At 45.7% G+C, this 22,811-nt stretch overlaps 1 protein-coding gene across 1 annotated transcript in view; it reads right to left on the bottom strand.

The window, feature by feature from the left end:
* Positions 1–22,811, bottom strand: part of LOC8037764 (leucine-rich repeat-containing protein 4B) — a 305,952-nt gene that overhangs the window by 91,357 nt on the left and 191,784 nt on the right. Inside the window, exon 2 of the mRNA XM_042294355.1 lies at positions 22,742–22,799. The gene's annotated coding sequence lies outside the window, so the exon portion shown is untranslated. The remainder of the gene's footprint in view (positions 1–22,741; positions 22,800–22,811) is intronic.

The raw sequence follows: 22,811 nt of genomic DNA, 5'->3' as shown, positions 1-22,811 counted from the left end.
TCTCCGGGCGGTGTCGAGGGCGTACGCCACAAGCCGACTTTCTACAAGACAGGCAAGTCTTGGGCTCCAAGTCTCACCAGTTCGACAACGATTCAGTGGACGCCGCTACGTAAACAGCGGGCAAACAACCGCGCTGCCACGGCAGTGCCACATGGCAACGCGGTTGTTTGCCTTCTATTTACATGGCGGCGTCCATTAACTTAACTAATCATAATCAAAATAGAAAATAGTCTCTACCGTGAGCCTGATAAATTCTGGCGATTTGTCAGGAAGCACACGAAAGAGTCTGCAAGAAATATTTATTTACGTACTGATACGGACTACGTTACAAACCTTGAAAAAGTAGCTAATTTATTCCAAACTTACTTTCGTGAATGCTATTCCAAGGAAGAATTCAAAAGCAAGTCTTCAATCTGCGCTACTGGTTGGAACGACAATTTCACATTTAATGAGGTCGACATAAATGATATTTTAGAGGCAATTCAAAAATTAAAACCGAAGAAGTCAGCGGGAGATGATACAATACCTAACTTTATTATTAAAGGATGCGCTGATTTGTTTGCCCCTTTACTTATGCACATATTTAACCTATCGCTGAGAAATGGTGTTTTCCCATGTCTTTGGAAAAGGTCAGTGATAGTGCCAATGCACAAAGCCGGTGACGCGTCTAGGGTAGATAACTACCGCCCCGTGTCTTTGTTGTGTTCTTTTTCAAAGGTTTTTGAGATAGTTTTACATGCCCGTCTTTCTTTTTACTTTTGTCGAAAACTGAGCACCGTTCAGCATGGATTTATAAAAGGGCGTTCAGTAGAAACGAACCTTTGTTCTCTCCTTGATTATACTGTCCCATTTGTTCTTACACGTGGGCAAGTTGATATTGTGTATTTTGACTTATCAAAAGCCTTCGATAAGGTTAATCATGACTTACTCTTGTATAAGCTCTCTTTATACGGCGTTTCGTCGTCTCTTTTAAACTTATTCCGTAGTTATCTGTCGGATAGAAAGAGTAGAATAAGAATCTTGAATAGTTTCTCAGATGTATTTACTCCAACTTCGGGAGTCCCCCAGGGATCGAATTTGGGGCCGCTACTTTTTCTTATATTCATCAGTGATATAGAATTTTTCATACAAAATGCGAAACTGCTCTTATTTGCGGACGATATTAAGCTTTATCTTAGTATCCATTCGGAAGATGATTGTGCTCTTTTGCAAGAAGATGTATCACGTATCTCAAACTGGTGCTCATGTAACTTTTTGCTGGTCAATCCAGATAAAACAAAAGTGCTGTCTATGCGCAGAAAACGCGAAAGAATTTTACATCAATATTTTATCGGCAATTCCACTATTGAACGTGTGGAACAAGATCGTGACCTTGGTGTTTATTTCGATAGTAATCTTACCTTTTCATATCATGTTACACAAATTGTTGCTTCTGCCTTTAGAACGATGGGGATGATATCACGTTTGACGCATGATTTTTCAAATATAATGTGCGTAGTTCGATTGTTTTGTTCCCTTGTACGAGTTAAACTTGAGTTTTGTAGTTCAGTGTGGAATACGCTAACAATGACCGACGCTGCACGGATAGAAAGAGTTCAGAAGCGATTTATACGCCTTGTTTACGATAGATATTTTGATATAAAATGTTATTTTGATTATGAATACCTTCTTAGAGAACTTTCACTCCAGAAGCTTTCAAAAAGAAGGATTGCTCGTGACATTATATTTTTATAGAAAGTGATACACGGCCAAATTGATAGCAATCTTGTGTCGTCTTTGAACTTTCATGTACAGGCCCGAGTCGTTAGAAACTCAAGCGTGTTTTATAGATCTATCCAAACGAGACCGTCCCCTTTGGCTAGATTGCAAATTTGTTTAAATGAATTTCCGATTCATGTAGACATATTTTTAAATTTTGCTGCGTTCAAACGACTACTTGATATGTATATTTTTGGTTTATGATTGTGAAATGTTTTAATTTCGAGAGCATATGTCGGGGGGGGGGGGGGGGGGGGGGGCTTGCGATTGTGTGCTGTTTTAGGTGTTCTTTTTTTTCTCTTTTTAAACTTTTTATGTGCCACCACACTGTAACCAATAGGTTGTTCTGGGGCATCATACAAATAAAGGATTATTATTATTATTATTATTATTATTTTACCACAGTCTCATTACTCGAGACTGTGGTAAAACATGGCAAAACTAGCAGGAGAAAAAAGACAAGGATGGTCTCAATGGCCAAGAGACTGAGGAGACATTTCGTGGCCACGCCTACTTTCGTTGCACTACGCTCCATACGTGAAGAACACAGACGCCACTTCCTGCCCATTATAACCTCTTTTGGGTTAACGCACTGCAGCTCGGAGAACGTGGAACGAAAGCTCGAGCTGCAAAACCACAAGGATACTGGGTTCAATCCCCACCACCCTCGCCCATTTGGATTTGGATGGGCATCGTTCCGGCGTGCGTTCATGTTCATCACTGCTGTGTGATGCACATTGAAGGCCCGAAGCTATAGCGGTGGTACTGCACTGGCAAATATTCTCATCGAAAGTCGAGACACCAGACGCCTACTAAGGCTGACCAACATCTCGATGTCTAGACAAGCATATAACACAATTACAAGAGCAGAGACGCAGTGTGCGAATCGTTAAGATTCAAAGAAAGGCTACTTCCAGAGCTTGAGACCGGCGTCGGGAAGCTCGGCCGATATCGTCTTGCATCGTAGCGAATAGACCCTTTCCGAAATTCAGTGCCATCTGGTGGTTCGTAAAGCAGTTTAGGTTTTGCCATATCAATGGCGGAAATGAACTTGTATCGGCACCGCCACTTTTGCAAGTCAACGGCACGCGAGGAATTCTTCAGCACGAGTTCTTTCTCGATCACTTTCAGTTTGATGGTGACCAAGAACCTCCATTCAGAACAAAGCTCCAACCTACTCAGATGCCTCAGGAAAATTCTATACAACAAAATGCTTTAAAGCCGATTGTGTGCCGCCAGCAGATTGACTGAATCTGAGTTCTTAGAAATGAACGCTTACGTAGCTCTTGTGTTTCGTTCCTACGTCGCGTCGTACTGACCCCCCGAATGTACCGGCCTCGCATCATCCCGTGAGAACAACGTTACTAGAACCACTCAGTTAGGAAATTGCCATAGAGACTGCTCTGAAAAATTGGCCCCGATCTGTCCTCCAGAACCGAGCTAATGGCGAACACAACGCCGCCATTTCTCCCGCAGCGGCCACTCGAGAAACTGCGTGTTACTTCTATTTTGGCTTTTATCGGCCATTTTGTCGCCGAAACAGATACAGCGGAAGAGGTTACAGGGGTGCCACCCCCATCTCCCCAGCGGATGCGCCGCGAATTGCTAATGAAGTTAAAATGCACCTAGGTCGGCACGCGCTACCTGAAAGCACCGCTGAGGCATGGTTGTATAAAAACAATATTAATTGTTCCGCAAAAAAACCTTGCAAACTAAAGATTATAAAAGCATCACGCGCCCTCCATTTTGTACTAAACTCCAATAAATTTCATACAAAAAGAGTCTTTGCCGTTTGTTTTTACGCAAAAACATGCTTTCTAAAAGCTCAAGGTGACCACAGTACAGACAAATGACAATAAGTGGCGCTGTGATCGCATTCAGCTCGGTCTCGGTGGACGCCAGTGGCCCAGGTTTCGACGGCGAGTTTGCCAACTGAGTGTTCAAGTAACGTTGGCTTAGAAGCATCCTCGACGTCTTCCTATGAGTCACTAGAAGGCCGCCATTGGTATGGCCAGATGCCTTTCCACAGATGATGATAGCGATCAAAGTGGCCAGACTGATTTTCAGAAAGGGTCTATTGCTTTCACCATTCCGGAGGACGGGCAAACGTGTTTTCTGCCATTTCAGATCGAGCATCAGGTACCTAGCAACAATGATTTTAACCAACATGATGACTCGAGTGCCATCAACCAGAAGCTGAGCGCCAAGCACACCGTCGCAACACAAACGACCTTGTTATCTCGCAATCATATATCTCAACCTAGCGTTGTTAAAATGATAGCCAAATGCCATTAAGACAAAATATTTATATATATATATATCCGAATAAATAAATCAGCGTAAAAACGCCATAGAAACAAGTGGGAAACCCCGTGCTATTTTTTTTTTGCGCTTTTTCTATTCATTTTTACCAGACAGCGACTCGCTCAACTGCGCACCTTGCCACAGAAAGAGATGCGTGAATAGGACGGCCAGAGTCTTCGAAGGTAAGCAAGGTACCACGGGATTTTCGTGAGAAATGGGCGTGCCAAGAATAAATGCCACCCCTGCCTTTGTTGCCGTCATTACTCCGCATCCAACAGTTCGGCAGTGAACGCATCTCAAACGAGCTGACCTCCGGTAAACTTTCCTCGGGAAGCGCGCTTCTCCGCCCTCACCTTCTCACGCATTCCGCGCTCATAAATATGCCCCTTTCACTACGCGACACGTTATACACCTTGGTCATGACACGAAATAAACACACCGAGATCAGGGTTACACATCCGCGGTTCCCCGCGTACCCGCTCCTCACCGACGCCGCGCGTTCGCTTATTTTCTTCCCTTTTTTACCGCTCATTCAATTTCCCGTGGCTTTCCCCAAAGGCGGCGGTCGTTCGGCGTGTGCCGTCGGCGCTCGAGATCCGCAAACCTGCGATCGATGGCCGGCGGAAGGTAATACCCGGAAGCATACATCTCGGCATCGATTTGTTCTCATTGCCCCGGGCGGCTACCTCCCCCGCCTTTCTTCTACGCCGGGTCTGGCGTTGCGGGCTTCCTTTCCCGGCTTCCCCCTATAGTTCGGTGCTCCGCAATCCGGGGCTTTATTTCTTCCGGGGGCCCAATCAGCCGTGCCTCCCCCACAGCCGCCGGAGATCCCTCCGTCATGCGTCATCTCGCCGTGCCATGGGGCGGCACTTCCATCCTCCGCGCACGCCCAGCTGTCTGACAGCCAGGCGAAACTTGAACGAGCAGCGAGAAAAATACCAAGGTGTTTGAAACCGGCAATATATGGACAGAGAGCGAGCGAATAAAAGCGATGACCCATACAAAAACTAAGGTGCTTTTCTGTTGAAAGGCTGTTGAAAAAAATCATCAGAGGATATAAAATGTGAATAGCTTTTCATCTAACTTTCTTTAGCTTTTCTGTTGACCTTCTTTCAAAATATTGGCCCACTTTTTAATTTAAAAAAAAAAGTCAACAGACGTTTTGTCGCCTCCAAGATGCTTTTTCTGTAGATTTTCAAATGAAAAGCTAGTTTTTTTTTATTAAAAGTTACAGCCGTTTAAAATGAAAAAAAAATCTTAACAACAAGCTATCCATTCAATCAATTTTTTTTTTAAAGATTACTACGACTTTCCTTTCTGCTTCAAACTGGCTACAGCAAAATATGGTTAAAAAACACGCAATTTTTATTATGTTTCTATTTAAGCTTTTCAATTTTGTTAGGAAATAGCAGAGCTGGCCAAATTACTCATATTTTGTAATTAAATTACATTACTAATTACTTTGCTGAAAATTGCTGAAATGTAATTAAATTACATTACAAATTACCACAGCCAGAAAGTAATTCATTACAATTACAAATTACTTTTAAAAGTAACGACATTACTTTCGCATTACTTTTGTATACTTTTACAAGCTGCGCCTACACAGGCGCAGCCTGTGTAGGCGCAGTTTCAAACACTGCTGGCGGCTAAGTTCTCGTGTTTTCCTACTGCATTTTGTGTTTCATGGTGCATGTATTTTCCCGAGGACATTGGGAAGCATTGTACCACATTTGAAAAAAAAAGCAGTAAACTATTTTTGTTGGGTACACGCGCGACAGAACGAATGCGACTGGAATGTTAGTTGTTGTTTTTTCTTGTTTTTACGGTAAGTTTTGACGGCGCCGTTCGATTAGCCGCGTGACAAACGACAAAGCGTTTAGCTGTCGAAAATAATTTACAACAGAAAATAGCCGAAAGGCATGCATTTTTCAGGCTCACAAATAACATGTTTACCGATGGACAGAGGAACGCGCGCGACTGATTCGTTTCCCACCCCAACCCGGAGAATTATTTTTGGAGATGATTGTGGACCCTACGCGGATTATCTCTGGGAGGGGGGAGAACAATTCTCATTGTTCGCAAAATCGCGTCGAGGGCCGTTCCACCAGGGGCCTTAGTTGGACCTACTTCCCCTCCTTCGTTTCCCTAGAATGTCAAGCAGAAAAGCTCGAATGCCAGGCACTCACCAGCCCCATTTTTCACAGTGGAAGATAACACAGAAAAGGGTACGCAGCTTGTATCAGAAAATTAAGTACAAACTTTCAAGAGGGGCCAGAAAACGTCGAATGCAAAACCGCAAAACATAGGTAGAGAATCGCGCTGAGCGGGTTTTCACAGTTCAAGAGAGTGGCAGAAAATGTCTAGCTGATAGCGGGCGCGAGAGTCGCACCAGCCGCATTAGCATCAGCAACATGGCGGCGGCCAAAGAGCGTTTTTTGGAAAGGTGTAGAGGAAAAAGAAAAAGTAAAATAAAAAGAAAAGCGCTCTTGTGTATTGTGGACACGAAAAATATGCCTGGTGCGAAAAAGTAATTAGGTAATTTAATTACAATTACCGTCGCTGGAGTAATTCATTACATTACTAAATTACCTGCTACAAAAAGTAATGAATTACATTACTAATTACTGGAACAAGTAATTAAATTACTGTAATTTCATTACAGTAATTACATTACTGCCAGCTCTGGGAAATAGTGTCCCAGGGGTATTTGAAGGAACTATAATCCCAAAATTACACATTGGCAACCAACACAAACACAAATACCATGAAGCACTGAACACTGAATCACAGTCCCGTTAACTGCTCCAGAGCCCTATAAAGCCCACATATTGAAGGTAATCATTTCGTCGGTGACCAGCTCAGCGCGTATGAAGGTTCAAAGTATCCGATCTCCTTCTCGGGAGTCTGTCAAAGAGAAAACTATGTTTCGAAGTTCGTGGACGGTATCTCTTACTAAGAAGCATTGGTACAACTAATATTGATTCGGCGCCAGTCGCTAAAACAACATCCACAAAAACAACTCCTAGAAGAAATGTCATCGCTTCTCTGCACAACACCACTCAGGCCGAAGCGAGTCAAGGCAATATCTGCACTTCAAAATAGTTATTTTGCTTTTCTTTAATAGTTGATTTGTTTAATATGCCCATTAAAGTCACCATAGTCATTTACAAAGTGAGAACGGCCAGGCATCCAGCCCTGGCATTCTCACTGGCTTTCAGCACGCGCCCCGTGCCTTCGGTCGTGCTTTGACTGCACGCGCGCGCTCGAGATGCACGAACACCGAAGCGATGTCAAGGGTAGTAGGCTCGAGCTAAAGGCGGGACAATTGAAGCTGTTTTCTACCGTTCTCACCTTGACAGAGACTCTTGAGAAAGTGACTTTTGACATCTAGTCGAAGTGTGCTGTGTTCAATTAAAAAGTCAACAGAAAATCTGTAACTTTTCTATTGACACTAGCTAGAGAGAGTCAACTGAACATTTTCAACACGTAGTAAACAGAACGTCTGCAGTCTTTTTGACTACACAGTCACCAGGAAGTCAGCAGGAAAAAGTATACGTAAAGTTAATAGAAAGTCAACAGCTTTTCTTTTGACTCAGTCAGAAGAAAATCGTCAGAAAAGTTCCGACACAAAATCAACAAACTTTCTGTTTACAATGTCAACAGGAAGTCAAAGTCAGCAGAAAGTAATCAACGTGAAGAAGTCAACACGTTTTCGATAAAGAGTCAGAAAATATTTTATAGGGGGAGGGCGTGCAGCGTGCGCCGAGCTCTCATTGAAAGGATATAGGGTAGACGCTAGCTGTCCTTCCTCATTGAAAGGATAGAGGCTAGACGCTAGCTGCCCTTGTCTCTACCTGGGCCGGCTTGCTAGAACAGCGTTTCAGCTGAGGCTAGGTGAAAGAGAGCGCTGCGAAGGCAGTGACGGGCGAGCGTCTTGAGAAGCGGTTTGAGTCTCGCTCAGTTTGGGTCCTGGCATGGCAGAAACAGAGTCTGAGCTGAGACGCTGTCTCTGTAGAAAGCCGGCCCAGATGTTTGCCTCCGAACAGAGCGAAGATGAGCGCCGTCTGTCCTCCGCGCAGGGTCTGACGTTCGGTGTTCTAACGCTAAACCCAGCGCGAAGAACAGCAGAATCCTAACAATATTTGGAACTTAGCATGTGCCCTGCGCATTGACAAGCCCAGAGCGTGCATATGATACGCATCGGTGGCATTTAATCGACGCCAGACCGCCGTGCCCGCTTCTTTTGGCTGCGAGTTGAAGGGGTGAACGCGGCTCATTTTTCTCTGCGACTGCTACTGCATAGAGAAAAATAAACTAACACGTTTTGTGCGGGATACGATTATCGGGCAATAATTTTAAGCCTCGTTTACTAAACAATGCAAAAAAAAAAGTTTGCAGCACTCCTTTATTATAGTTAAAATTGTAAAACAATCGTAACTACCTTGATCATGTGGCCGCGCCCTCCGCGCACTCGGTAACGCGGAGCGCGGTCACGCCGTCGACGGCTGACCAAGTTCTGCCGGAAGCTCCCTTTTTCTGCGATGTCAGCCAATAATAAACGGAGCAGGGCCCGAGCCGTGCGGCGACCCGTGTTTGGCCCGCGCGTCCCCCGCCTTGTTGTCGGCGTTCCCGTCGACGACGGCTTGTCTTTGTTCCCCGCGTCACCCGCCGCTCGCTTTGTTCCCCGTGACAGGTTGATTCGACGCAGGTTAACCCGGTCCCGCCAAAAAAGATCCCTCCCGAGACGAGCCGCCGCGCCGAGAGGGACCATCCGTCAGCCGCCGCGAGTCAACCGACCGCAATGCACCCTAGATGCTCTCCGTCAAACGGAAGCACACAAAGCGGAACTTGATATTCCACGGCCCTGTGTGCAGTTTCGGAAACCCTTTGTTTTCTGAGAACGGTTTTTTTTTTTTTTTTCCTTGCTCATTGCAGTTGGAAGTACGTGGAGCAAAAGCTCCTGCTGCATAACTCGAAAATCATTCCTGGGTTCGATTTAACTCCACCCCTACCTGCACCTATCTACCAGGTGTCTGAAATAGCGGCCAGGCTCTTTAAATTGACAGCAAAAATCGGTTTCTTAAAGGGGCCATGAAACGAATTTCGGGCTGGGATGAATGATTTTAAATTGGGACTTTACTAATCGCATATCGTTTAGTTGGTAAAAAGAAAGAGGGTAGAAAGTCAAAAGCCAGCTTTTCGGTACGAACATTTGAAAATATAGTGGACCTGTTTTGTACCTTCTTTCCTTCGAAAGCTCTCGCGCCAGATTCAGCAGCCATAGCCAACCTTCTCTTGTCTTACCGAGATGCCGAGCCCCTGAAGCGGGCGTTGACGAGTTTCCACAAGGGCCTATGTTGGGGAGAAGGACACAGTAACATTTAAAATGGCAATAACCTCTCCTGCTGTGGTAATGACGAAGTGGAGCGAACGGAATAAGAGGGAACAAAAACTGAAGGTCGGTTATGGCGGCGCCCATGCACAGTTGCCTGAAAGCGTATATACATCTGCGGTTCCCAAGGCGCGTCAGCGGTGCCAACCTGACGTCAGCCGAGCCCAGCTCACGCATTGGGCACGAGAACTGCGTCACCCGGACGTATGCGCTCGTCAACAATCAATCCGTGAACGAATTTTTGGATTCGCGTTCGTAACCAATGAGTGCCCTGACGGAACTTATTGTCACTGGCGAATGACAAGTTCTATGGTGTGCATAAAAAGCACGGTGGAAGCTAGGAGTCATCGCACCGGTGCCGATGAATGTCACGACGACGTGATTTCATAATTCCCATTGGAGTTGAGGATTAAAGCTAAGGAGAAAGAAGTAGGAAAATCGTTTCATGGAAGCCCTTTAAGCTATCGCGTTATGAGTTTGTGCAGTGTCTAGAAAAATGCACCGCCCACGGGCGGTACATTTTTTCTAGAACATTTGCAAAGCTCGAACTTACCTGCACAAAAAGTAAAAAAATAAAAAAATAACAAAAGCTTAACTTCTATGAAAACGCAGCGAAGCCACCGGTCTTCAACCCATAGGGCGCCCTATTGTTTAAAGATCGGTGGCTCTTTTTATTTATTTTTTTTTACTTTTTTCTCAGACAATATTGATCGTTGCAAACTTTCTAGAAACAAATGCACCATCTGTGAGCAAACGCTGCACAAAGTCGTAGCGCGATAGGTTAAAGAACAGATTTTTGCGTTTGATTTAAAAAGCCTGGCGGCTATTTGAGCTTGCGGGTAAAATATTACCGTACCGGCGCGGGGTCGTATACTTACTGCTACGTCATACAGGCTAAGTGACGAAAACGACGTCAGCGACTACGGGTGTAATTCGGCGGCGCGCCCTTGGGATTCCGACCCCTGACGTCAGAACCACGATCATTACGAGCAAATGACAAGCTCGACAGTGTGAGTAAGCAGCACGGTGGAGCATAGCGTTATAAAGCCAACACTGTCAAAGTTGACTGAAGACGTGCTCATAATGAGCTGTGGGGCCAATCGCGGTAGGCGAACCACAGCGACGCTGCTGGTAGCGCACGTCACCAATCCCTCCCAATCAACCCATCGCCTCAAGACAGGAGGAGCGCAGTTCCGTTCATAGCCTATATGACAGGATCACAGACACCAAAAGCACAGCTGTCATAACGGCCTTAAAATCGTGCTCGAAAAAAAATATATTCGAGACCGACATAGAGCAACACGAAACCAGAATCACGTGAAGGGAAACGTCTGTCCGTGCACCATGCCCGATAGCAGCGCCACTACAGCGCCAGGACCCTAAAGCCGGGCGCTGGTGTACTCTAACTAATGCCCCTCGATGTCTTCGTGTTTGTTTTACAAGTGGTATCAAATGTGCCAATGAGGCTTTGAAACCAAATGGCGGCGCGGTAGTGAAATGAGCGGCCCCTGCACACCGCTGAAGGCGGAGCACTCGCTCTGGGCTCGTTCGCGTAACATTGGTTGTCGGTCTTTGAAAGAAACGCGAAGCATGAATATTATGAGGGGGCTTGAAGTGTAACTGGACAGCGGCGCTGTGGTGCAGGATTCAGGCAACAAGGGATATCAGAACGCAATGTCAGGCTCGAAACCCGACAGCGGCTGGCTCGCGTTTAAGGGATTACAGCGAGCCTATCCCGACAACAAGCTTATAAAGCCTCTCTGAAAGAGCCTTTCCTTCGCAGGAAGCATCCGGCCGACTCAGGGCTATGTGATCCTCTTAGCGGAATCATTTAAGCGGACACGGGTCTTCTCTCTCTTCTTCCTTCTAACTTCCTCGGTTACAACTTACAGCAGCACTCTCCGTTTCACTACAGAAAACCGAGAGCAAAACGAGCAGTAGGAACGCTGGCGCGGATTTAGAATTCTTTTTTTTTTTAGAACGCCGTAAGATGTGCCTGCTTTGTATATTTCTACAGTGTGCTGATTCGAAGATTCTCTTTTATAACCAGAAAGCTTCTTTTTTTTTTTTAAATGAAATTATGCCTTTACATTTACTCGTTCAAGCTTTAATCACTCAATGCTAAATCAGATCCCAATTTTACCGGACGTTATTTATTTTCCTAAACAGGCCCATTGTTACAGACGACTATGACATAAAATTCATTTTCTGTGCGATGCGTACTTTTCGGTGATTCAATTTCGCTAGCGGTCCGTGAAACACCCCGTATATAAAGAATCCGTTCGAAGAGAGTCGCACCATTTCAGGCAGCCGGAAACCTCTAGCGACGTCAAACCTAGAGACACACAGAAAGAAAGCGCGAAAAACACTGCACAAAGTCAGAGCAACACACACGGAGGACAGGTGCTGACCCGTGTGGGTTACGCGTTTCTCCGACTCTTTCCGGCATTTTTCGCACTTTCCTTCATTGTGTCGGTGAAACAACTAGCCCAGCAATCCGCTATTGTACTACAGTGTACTAGAATGGTATCTCGAGACATAAACGTCCCAATTTTCTCGGCACACGATTCATGGAACCATAAAATTATTTTTTTCCATTTCGTCCTTCCTCAGCTTTCATCTTCAACTCAAAAGCGAAAGGAGAAATCACGTGGTCGTGACGTGGTATTTCACCGGAAGCGACGACTCCAAGCTTCCGCCGTGCTCTCTAAGCACACGATGGAACTTGTCCTTCTCAAGTGACGATAAGTTCCGTCACGACAGTCATTGGCCACGAACGCCAATTCAAATATTCGTCGACGGATTGATTGTTGACGTATGTCCGAGTGACGCAAACCTCGTGTCCAATGCGTGAGCTGGGTTCGGCTGACGTGATTTGGCACCGCGGATGCATCACAGTGAAAAGGTGCAGAGCTTTCGAAAGAAAGGGCGTACGAAAAACGTTCCGTACCGAAAAGAAGGCTTTAGGCTTTCTACGCTTTATATTTTTGGGCCACTAAAGGATATGAGATTAGTAAAATCCACTTTCTTTCAAAGACAGCGAATGTTCCCCAAACTCCACCTCAAAAATAATACTTCATTCCGATCTCCCCACTTTGGCAACGGAAAGTCAAAAGGCCAAGTTATTCGCGGACGTGTGGAGGTCACCGCCACGCACCACCACGCTGGTCGATGATCCCGGCGGACGGAAACTCGATGGGGCAGCGCGTCTGCCCGCCGATGTCTCCGCCGCCCGAAATCGATGCAACTCTGCATACGAACCGACGACTGGCTTCAAAGAGCGACCGGGGCGGCGTCCTCTACGCACGAGCCACAATGTCTCCTTCGCGTATACCCTCCGTTTCACGTATACGATGGACCGCAACGGACGGCTACGAGCCATCCGAGCCAATCCCAAGGCTCTTCACGCGCCACGTGACAACGCTTCCCGCGCGTCGCTGTGCCCTCCCCAAAGTCGCGTCACGCACGTAAAGTATTTGGATTGGCTTTGACGGCTCGTAGGGTCCGACGAGTTCCATCGTAAGGTTAAAGAGCGTATAAGGAGGCAAAAGGCAGCCTTCGGGGACGAGGCAAACTTCAATTCGCACGCTAAACTCCGTTCACCCCTGAGCTGACAGCGCGGTGGAAGCTACGTACTCGTTGGACCAGTCGTATGGCGCTCTTTCACCACGTGATCACGCGCTCCCGCTCATACCCACGCGTGAAGACCGGGATCAGGTGACGATAGGAGAGCGGTTTGATGGACCGGCGTGTGAGTACAGCTCCCACCGCACTGTCAAATTTCGGGTGAAAGGCGTACGGATCGAACTTAAAAGCTTCACAAATGCCACGTGTTTTCTTTTTTAGATCTTCGTTCTTATTTTTTTTTTTTTTTGCAATAAAAACCCCGCCAGCGAAAGCTTTCACGCCCGCTCTCCGAGGAGCGATTGACGGATAAACTACAAAGAAATAAAGGCCGTTCTGATATTTTCTCGGAGTGTCGCCATCGCTTCGAAGTTCCGTCAATGGTGACGGCGACACAGTGGAAGCGAGTTTGAGCGCCTGCGGTTGTCCTAGTTCGCCCCTGAGAACCGTGCTTTGAGGACTAGTAGGACGCGTCGCCCCACCGACTGTGGCAGACGAGTGGCGCAAGCCCTCGAGGAGCGAGCACAAATGCAGTTCGGAGGCTGGCACGATCGACAACAGGCTAAAGTTGCGACAGAAGGGAGGAGTTGGGTTAAGGATTGGGCTTCGCCGCAAAATTGAGGCGCCACCAAAACAACTTCACAAATTCTGTGGTTAACCAGTGGTACGATTTCGAGAGCGATAAAGGAGCTCAACAATTTTCACATAAAACTTGAGGATTTTGTTTGTGTGTGTGAGTGTGCGTGTGCGTGTGTGTGTGGGGAGGGAGGGGGGAATATGAGTTTAAGTACCGAAACACAAAGACAAGCAAAATGTTTGCACCACTCTCATTCTTACCACTCGTCCAGTGATTCCACGCGAATGTTGCAACACCGCTGACTCTTTTTCTATACGTTAAATCCTTAAATATTTCTTTATTTAGTCACATACTTTATGTGCGGACTTCTTTTTGTAGTATCAGACGGTAAAGTGTTTCAAGTATAGATTTTTGTGTTGTTTTGTATTGCTTTTTTAATTATACATTTATTGCCTGTTGGGCGATATTGTTTTGGTTCATTTTGCATTCTTTTGAAAATTTATTAGAACTCGTATATTTTATGTGAACGATTACCCCATACTTAAGAGAGCTCAATTCAGGAGTAAACACTATTCACAAATAAATGAATAACAATAATATTTAATAATAAAAAAAACATAGGCCTACACGGCATTTGAATAACATTTTGCCAGAGACATCGGTTAGATACAGATAATTTCAAAATACACTTATATATCCTAAGCTTTTATCAAGTCAAGATAAAAGAAAAACCATACACATGTCATTTCCTTCTCTACCTTCACCTGGTTTATATAACTTGCATAGTTAACACTGTAATGTTTACGTGAGACCTAATATATTTTTATTTACAGAGAACAGATAACTTACCCACTCTTCACAGGTAATATTATACGAATCCGACAATGCACTCACACATGTTCAAGAGTTTCATAGTCAAAAGAGTGTTTTAAAAAAAAAACATACACATTTCATTTCATTTCATTTAGTTTCCCTTACTGCCTTAGCTTCTCGTCTCCTTCGCACAACCAGGTTTCAACGTCATTTTTGCCGCACAAAATGTGGAGGTTTGTATCATTTCTCGTGGAAATTTGTAGAATCATCTGGGAAGGGAGTACTAACCTGATAGCCTTCCCGTACTTCGCCAATAGAAATGGTTTATCGAACACGTTTCTGAGTCTTACCTATCTCGTTCGTGCGTGTTTCTTTTCCAATCTGTCGCTAAAATTGCACTTCAAAATTATATAAGCGCGACAATGCAACGCCTCCTAGCTAACAGTCTTGTACAAGATACTCAAAAAAAGTAATTGACTACAATTACAATTATCCTCGGTGAAAAAAGTTTTCAGAGTACTTGATCACTTCAGAAAAGGAAAAGTAACTGGCCGTTACTTAAAAAAAAAAGAAATCGTTACTTCTTCTATTACTTCAAAATTTCAAAATAACAACGAAAAAACTTTTCAGACGGAATTAATCTTTAATAATTTTATTTATCTTAATACAGCAATTTTGGAGAACCACCTTAAGTGTCGGGGATCTAGTTCCAGTATTTCTCGGTAGGAAACTTTTACGAGCAATTTGAGTACTTCCAAAAGTAATTACTCAAGCGATTACCTACTATTAAAATTATTGAAATTATTACAAAATTACTTCAAGAAGTCATCGACTCCAAGTAATATGATTTCTTGCAATGAGCCCCATACAAGCCTGGTCCCAGCCCGACGCAGACGAAGCGCCTGTGTTCAACTGGCCTCCGCTCAGTGACGTAGGGAGATCAGCCTTGTTAACTAGAACCTGTTCGACAATGAAGGCCCAAACGGCAAATGTCCTTGGCCTGACTTCAACACGAAACGCCGTTTCGCTTCCCGTACGCAATTTTCGAAAACACTACTTAGAAAATTCCGTCGTTTGGATTATTCCTTCGCGCGTAAACGATTTTCCATAAGAGTCCTGGACTCTAAAAAAATGACCACTCTTCCTCACGCCCCCCCCCCCCCAAAAAAAAGAAAAAGAAAAAAAGAACGCCCATTAGAGTTGTCTTCTGATAGCGCCCATTAAAGAAAAAATCACCGATATTAGGCTTTACGTAAATCGTTAAAGTAACAAAGTCTCGTAATAGCTAGTGTTTAGTGATTACTTGCTAAACAACCCAGTTAAAAAGATAATTCTCCTATGGGAACGTTCGCTGCCATTGTGACAGGTAGGTGCTATTGCAATTTATTGTAAAAAATTCGGAAGTTATGGCCGCAATCAGTCATATCAAAGAAACTACAGGATAGACCGAAAAAAAAAATAGAAACATTCTGCGGTAACGAAGGAAAAGTAAATTGCTTTACTCATTGCTGCCACTCCTCAGAACCGCGAAGCCCCATAGTTTCGTCCAATAACATACACATACAAAACGTTCTTGCGAATAATTTAAACCACATAGTATTCCATTCCCGAAAAGCCCTTGAAAGAAAACGTCGCCGACACGGTACGGGAACAAAATCCCGCGGCATCAAGACGCGGAGGTCGCGACAAGAGGCAATGTGAAGTTTGCAGTAAACAAGCCCAACAGAATAATAACAAAGTGCTTGCCTTCTATTCGTCCCAGGCAGAAGAGAACAGAGCGATTGTCTACGACGTGTGTCAAGGAAAACAATCACCACTTCCATGCTTCCTCGACTCAACTTAGCTCGGCAGCGCCTTCCCAAGCAAACAGAAAGGGTAGTGGTATATACAAGTGCGACGCTTCGAAAGAACCTTCCGTGGCGCTTGACAGGCAAAATTGTAGCTTTCTTCTGCACTTTCACGAGGCTGGCTCGCAAAACCTGCCGAAAGAGAAGCCGCCGTCGCATCCCGGGCAACAAAGAAGGCGTCGCTCTTTCGAAGCACGAACAGCAGAAAAGAACCGCCTACGCTATTGCACACCTAACGCAGAGAAGTCTCGCCTGCCAAATGGCGCGCGTATTACAAGCTCCAACTTGGAAAAACAGCGCTGCAATGGTGAAGAATCGGGTGCGTCATGGGAGAGTTTCGCAGTTTCGTAAAGGCCACATTAGTCGACCGAACAGGATACGGAACGCTGGACTCCCGCCTGAAATCAATATTCGACTAATACTCAATCGAGGCGAGTGAATTTGGCGTTCTGACATCGATGGGCGACTTGTAGCCCATCGACGTTAGACTTGTAGCCATGCTGTAGATGAGGAAATTAGACAGTGCAGTAGAACCGCTACCCTGGGGTCTTTAGCTTGCACCACGCAGCAGTGATAGACGACCGCACGCCGGTACGATGCTCATGCAAATCGAAACGGGCAGGGGTGTGGATTGAACCCGGGATCCCTGGGTTCTGCAGCGCGAGCTTTCTCTCCACATGTGCCAGTCTGCCGTGCGTTAACACACACGGTCATCGATTATCCAAGAGTTGTTTTAGATGCTCAAAAAGAAAACCAGGTCGATGTAAAGTCGACCAGGATTGGTTGGAGAAGCCAACTGCAGGGTGTAGAAGTGAGAGAGGATATGAATGATGTGTGAGAAGAACATTCGAAACTTTCGAACGCCGATTTCCGGCACGCACTATGGACCTTTGCAAAAAAATGGCTCTCTGGCCGCCGCCATTTTGCGACTCGGGCGACCCCTATCAGCCAGAAAGTTCTCCCACCCACCTGAGCTGTGGAAACTCGATCAGCGCGACTCCCCACCCGCATTGTACAATCGGAGTTCGCCAGCTTTTCTTGAAAGTGTTTACTTTATTTGCCTGTGAAGGATGTTTACCCTTTCTCTGTTATCTTCCAATGGGAGAACCGGAGAATACCAGGGCTCGTAGTCTGCTCGGCCTTCGCAGGAAATAAACGAAGAAAGCAAACGTCAAGCAGCTTGCCACGCGGGCCGTTCGACGACCTTCGAGGATTTTTTTCTGTCGTGATAATCTCCTAAAATTCTTCCCGGCCATGTTCCCGGTCTGCGCTAAAAATAGCTGACAGGGACCGGGGTATGCGTTCATTTGCTTCGGTGTTGTGCGAAAAAGAAGCTTTCTTCAAAACAAGCCGGGTACCGTCCGATCATCGTGAAATGACTCGTCGACATTGTCTATGGGATATGCGGTGCTATTTGAGATCCTTCTCAAAAAAAAAAAAAAAAAATCCTGTTCAGATAACGCCGGACTATGGGGTACGTACAATATGTTGTTCGATTGATGAGACCCGTTGATTTTCATGTTGGGAATACCCATCCATTTCGGCTCTCGTGAGTTGTCAAATATTTTCGACAGTTAAGACCTTTGTAGAACGACACGCCGTATGATGTCGTAAGAAAATCACCATAAAACGAAACATTCCAGTTGCATCTATTCTGTCGCGCGCGGACTTACCAAAATAGCTTTCATTTGTTTGTCTTTGTTCTAAGAATACAACGATGCTTTCTTTAAAAACCTCGAGAAATTCTATTCGCCATACAGCAGAGAACGAAAAATAAAACGCGGCAATTTAGCTGCGTCCGGAATTGCGCCTTACGCAGGCTCCACAGCCCAGTGACGAGAAAATTCACAGTCCAGCGCAGTCGGGCAACACTGACGTACACTCTCAAAACCAGGGACGCGCGCTGTAAATCACGAATTCGTTCGAGACGCATCGTTTACAGTTTTTTTTAGGCAAACATAAACTGGGCATTGCCGAACTCTTATTCTCCGCCCAAAGGCAGCGCTAGAGGTCACCACCAGATGCCAAAGTTTCAGCACGAACCGAGATATTTTCTTCAAAAGTTAAAAGTGATTTTCTGAAAATTTCAGTGGGAAAATGGTGACCGACGGAGCTCTCGAATACATGGAACTCTACGGCGCCAGAAACCGAAAACGGGCGAAAAATGCGCCCTATTTTCCCATTGAAATTTTCAGAAAAAGAAGTGTAAAAAAGGGGACGCCGCAGTACACTAATAACAAGAGTAGCTATTATTACTTCAGGTAAAGCGCACAAAAACCAAAAAAGAAAAAAAAAAGAGAAACCGGGTATTAAATCGAAATCACATCCCGAACGAAAGGGAATACTACGAAGCCCGTTCTGAGAAACTATTGTTGGAACCCGTGAGGGTCTCGTACAATTCCTTTTAGAGAACTGAAGAAAAATAAACAAGAAACTTAGTAAATCGCAAAAAAACAAAAAGTAAAAACACACACAAGAAAAACACGCAAGAATCTCCGGATTTCCAAAGGAAGAAGGCGCGCGGCGACAGGCGGTTTCTGGATTTCCGGATTCCAGGGGAGGAGGCTTGTTTGAGAATTCTTCCGTCGAAGGCGGCTGGCACAAGAAGTTGGCACGTTCCTTTAGCGGCCACGAGAATGCCGGGCAAAACAAAGCATCCATCTCGTAAAAAGAAAGAGAGAGAGGAAAACGGGCCACAGCTGGAGCATTTGCAGCCAACCTGGCCAGCTTTAGGTAGAAAAAAAAAAAAAAAGACAAGAAAAAACGAACCCGAGATTGACGCTGCAAATAAAAACAGTCTCCGTTCCGCAAAGAGACGCGCCTTCCCTACGAACATTCCCGCGTTAGAGAATGACAAAAAAAAAAAAAAAAAAAAACCCAGAAGCAAAGCACATTACAAAGAAATCCATAACGTTTCTCCTTCTCGATGACGGCACACAGTCGTAACATTGCGGCACGACGTTACACCGTCGCGATCTAGCTGCGCCGCCTAACGGCGGTTGTAAAATGCGTCGCGTCAGTGCAAACTCTCCTTCTCCTTGAACGCTCCGAACTGTCCCCCACCTTTGTTCACCGGCGAAGAGCGGTGTTGCCAAATTTGGAAACGCGCCTCGTCCGAGCGAACTTACGTCCCACAGATTGTGGAAATACGACCAGGATGCATTGCGAAAAAGAGAGGCGCGAAAGGCATCCCACGGAGCGCTAGAGATGTGTGATTTCATCCATTACACCGAAATGTCGGTTGGTCTTCCAAGGGCATCCTCAATCTGTCAAAGACAGACTCACCTTAATATGAGCTCCGCTTATATATATACAAGTAATATGGTCCCTCCTTGTGCACCGTTCGGGTCACGATACAATGCAAGAACCTTTATAGTTTCGCCATCCACATGAACGCGCATCGGGAGTGAAACCAGTTGATGAATACGGTGGAAACAACTTACTCCGTTCACCCCTGCTGACAGTGTGGAAGGACCTAGGCGTTCGCCGGACCAATCAGCCGCCTCCCCTTCATAACCTGAGCCCACTCTCTGCACGTGAGTGGCCGGGAGCATGATCACGTGGTTAAAGACACACGTATAGCCTGTCCAGGAGGCTCGTAGCTTCCACCGCACTGTCCGCTTAGGGATGACCACCGGAGTACAGTGGTTACGTAAAGCGACTGCCGCCGCACCCAAAGATAGAACACCCGACAAAGCGAAGGGCTGCTAGCCCGAGATGTCCGTTCACGGCAGCTGACGTTAACCACCTTGTCTTCCTCTCACGACACGCACACAGGACTGAGCCTCAACTACAAAGCAATCCATCAGGTATGTCGTACACGGCTTATTCGAGGACGCTGTTGTGTCTGCTATTCACTCCCACGTAGACCCGCATGGCCCTCATGAGTTGCCAAGGCCTCTTTGAGAGGCAGCGCGGGTGTCCCACGGATCTCCTTTACGCAAGAAGTCGTCGGGAGGAAAAAAAAAAGATCTTACGCAACCGACTGACTCAAAGAAAGACAGCCCCGAGGAGATAGCTGACTTCATACGCACAGCTGTGCGGAGGCAACATTATAAGAGAAGCTCCAACTCTATATCTATACATATCTCTTTCTCTCAGGCGCGTTTCATAAAAGGGTACGTGGACTGATCATTCTAGGTCTTTACGATCACTGAGCCAGACGATTATTCGCAAGGGAGCAAAAAGGCCGATGTCTGAGATCTGCCGACGAATTGCGAATGATGATGGAACGAGAGAAGAAAAGTATGCGTCATTACTGAAAGCCCCAGGGTATACAGAAGAACGAAAGAAGGCATACAGTGCGCTATGTCTTCTTTTTACGGGCCTTGTTCCATAACTCTTTCAGAATACCTGAGATGTACCAACAAGCCCACCTCTCTACCTTAATGCTTCGTCGGTGTTCTCATTTTCCTTTATCTGTTTCAAAGCGATGACGCGTCTTCTGCGCTGTTGAGTGCCACCGGCTAGGACCTTCACTTGCCAAATCATCCAGATATGTTGTGAAATAGATATAATAAACGAGCAATAAGTTGCAGGCACTTTTAAAACAGGCCAAGAGACGCTAGAGCGCCTGACGGAGTGCCGGTTTCGTCCGCTTCTCGAGCAGGGATAGCGGCGACGTCAAAACGCCGATCTCTGATTGGCTCAGACGAGAAGAATAGCGCGTAGACCTCAATGCTAGCTGCCTTCAGATCTATCTACCCACCGTCCTTCCAATCCGAGCCAATCAGAGATTGACGTTCTGACGTCAGCGCAACCCCTACGCAAAACAGAAGGCGAACTTGCGCTCCGCATGGTCACTGATAGCTTCAGAAAACGGTATCCTGGCTACTTATGTTTGCGCGTCTTCCTCTGTGATTGGTTCTTCGGAGTTCATATCGGTTAAAGCCCCAATCTCATTGGCTGCCGATTATTTCCTCCTCGGAGACCGCGTACGATGACGAAAAGGGCCCGCTAAACGTTTTCAAACGTGGCTCTTGATTTTCGCGGATGATGATGATGATACCGTGTCTCTAACGCTCATAAACAAAAGCAATATATGTACGTGATGAGATAAGCAGGGAGAGGATTTCTGGAAAACATCGAGCACGTACACCGTGCCAGCAAGCGTCATACCGCGTTCCACGCGGCGGCGTGTGCTTCCAGAACCCCTCGAATTGGACACGTTTCGTTTCTTGTGCATTATGAAGACGGATAAGAAATGGCAGGCAGTCAAGGTGGAGTGGTGAAGTAGTTAGCACGCCCGACCGGACAATGGGAGGCCCAGAGTTCAAGTCCTGGATCCGCTGTTCATTTTGGCTTTCGGCGGTTTCGTCAAAACATTGATTCATTCGATCGAGTACGGTTTGTTCACCTGCGTCCGCATATGCGGACGGTGGTTCGAAAGGCGACATGCTGAGGTATATATGTCACTCAATGGTTTTACGAGTAATTGGAAGTGCGCACCAACATTAAAGTAACGACGGCGCCAAAGGCGTTTTTGCAAAACAAAGACAACCGTTTCCACGCAGGAAATATACATAGCCGAGACCGATCCGTTCCTGTCACCTGCTAGACCCCTCCCTATACGTTAATTTCCGTAATTGCTCGCTATACATGCTCACGTGCAAATCAACTATTTTGGCGGTTCTGGCAGTTAATCCGCGAGCATTAACACTTCTGTCTTCTACGCGTTACTCGAAAAAAAAATCAATTGAAATTCCAATTACTCTTGCTTAAAAAGTGTTTAATTAGATTGCTCAATGCCGCGAGCATTCACACTTTTGTCTTTTACGCGTTACTCGAAAAAAAAAAAAATCAATTGAAATTCTCTTGCTTAAAAAGTTTTCAATTAGATTGCTCAATGACTCGAGGCGAAAAGTAACTGGCCATTACCTGAAAAAGTAACCGCTACTTTCCCCGATTAGTTCCAAACGACCGAGTTTTCTGCCATTTTGAAATTGCGTATTTTTGTACTTTCCATTATCGAATTAGATTCACCGATTTACGAGCAGCTTAACTTCTTAATCTACCAGTTTTTGTAAATCATTCTCCTGTTGGGGACTTGGCCCAACGATTTCTTCGTAAGAAACTCGTACAAACAAAGGGTACCTTCAAAAACGGGAGAAAAAAAAAAAAACGGTTGCGAGTAATTTTAGTATTTCCAAAAGTCCTCAGATTACAGCTGCGATTACTTTCTAATAAATGTAATCAGATGAAAACGAAATTACTCCCAAAAGTAACTCATTACGAGTACTTCAATTACTCGTAACGCGTACCGTACAAATCTGCATCCGCACTGCCTTGAACGGTAAAGTGTCCCGACGGCGAATCGAGCTGTCACCTCTAAAAGTCAGAACGAGGGGCACCATTTTGCTTCGCAGAAAGAAACGCGGCGGAACAAAAGCCGGGCGCCGTGCCAAGCCCTTCCGAACGCCTTACCTTGGCCTCATGATGACGCTCGGCCTCGCGCGCTAGCGTCCTCCGCCCTCACCGGCATCTGTCAAAAGAA

This window comes from Ixodes scapularis, unplaced genomic scaffold, assembly GCF_016920785.2.
Source record: "Ixodes scapularis isolate PalLabHiFi unplaced genomic scaffold, ASM1692078v2 PGA_scaffold5__190_contigs__length_132052651, whole genome shotgun sequence".
NCBI classification, from domain to species: domain Eukaryota; kingdom Metazoa; phylum Arthropoda; class Arachnida; order Ixodida; family Ixodidae; genus Ixodes; species Ixodes scapularis.
This window is presented reverse-complemented; position numbering and strand designations above follow the sequence as displayed.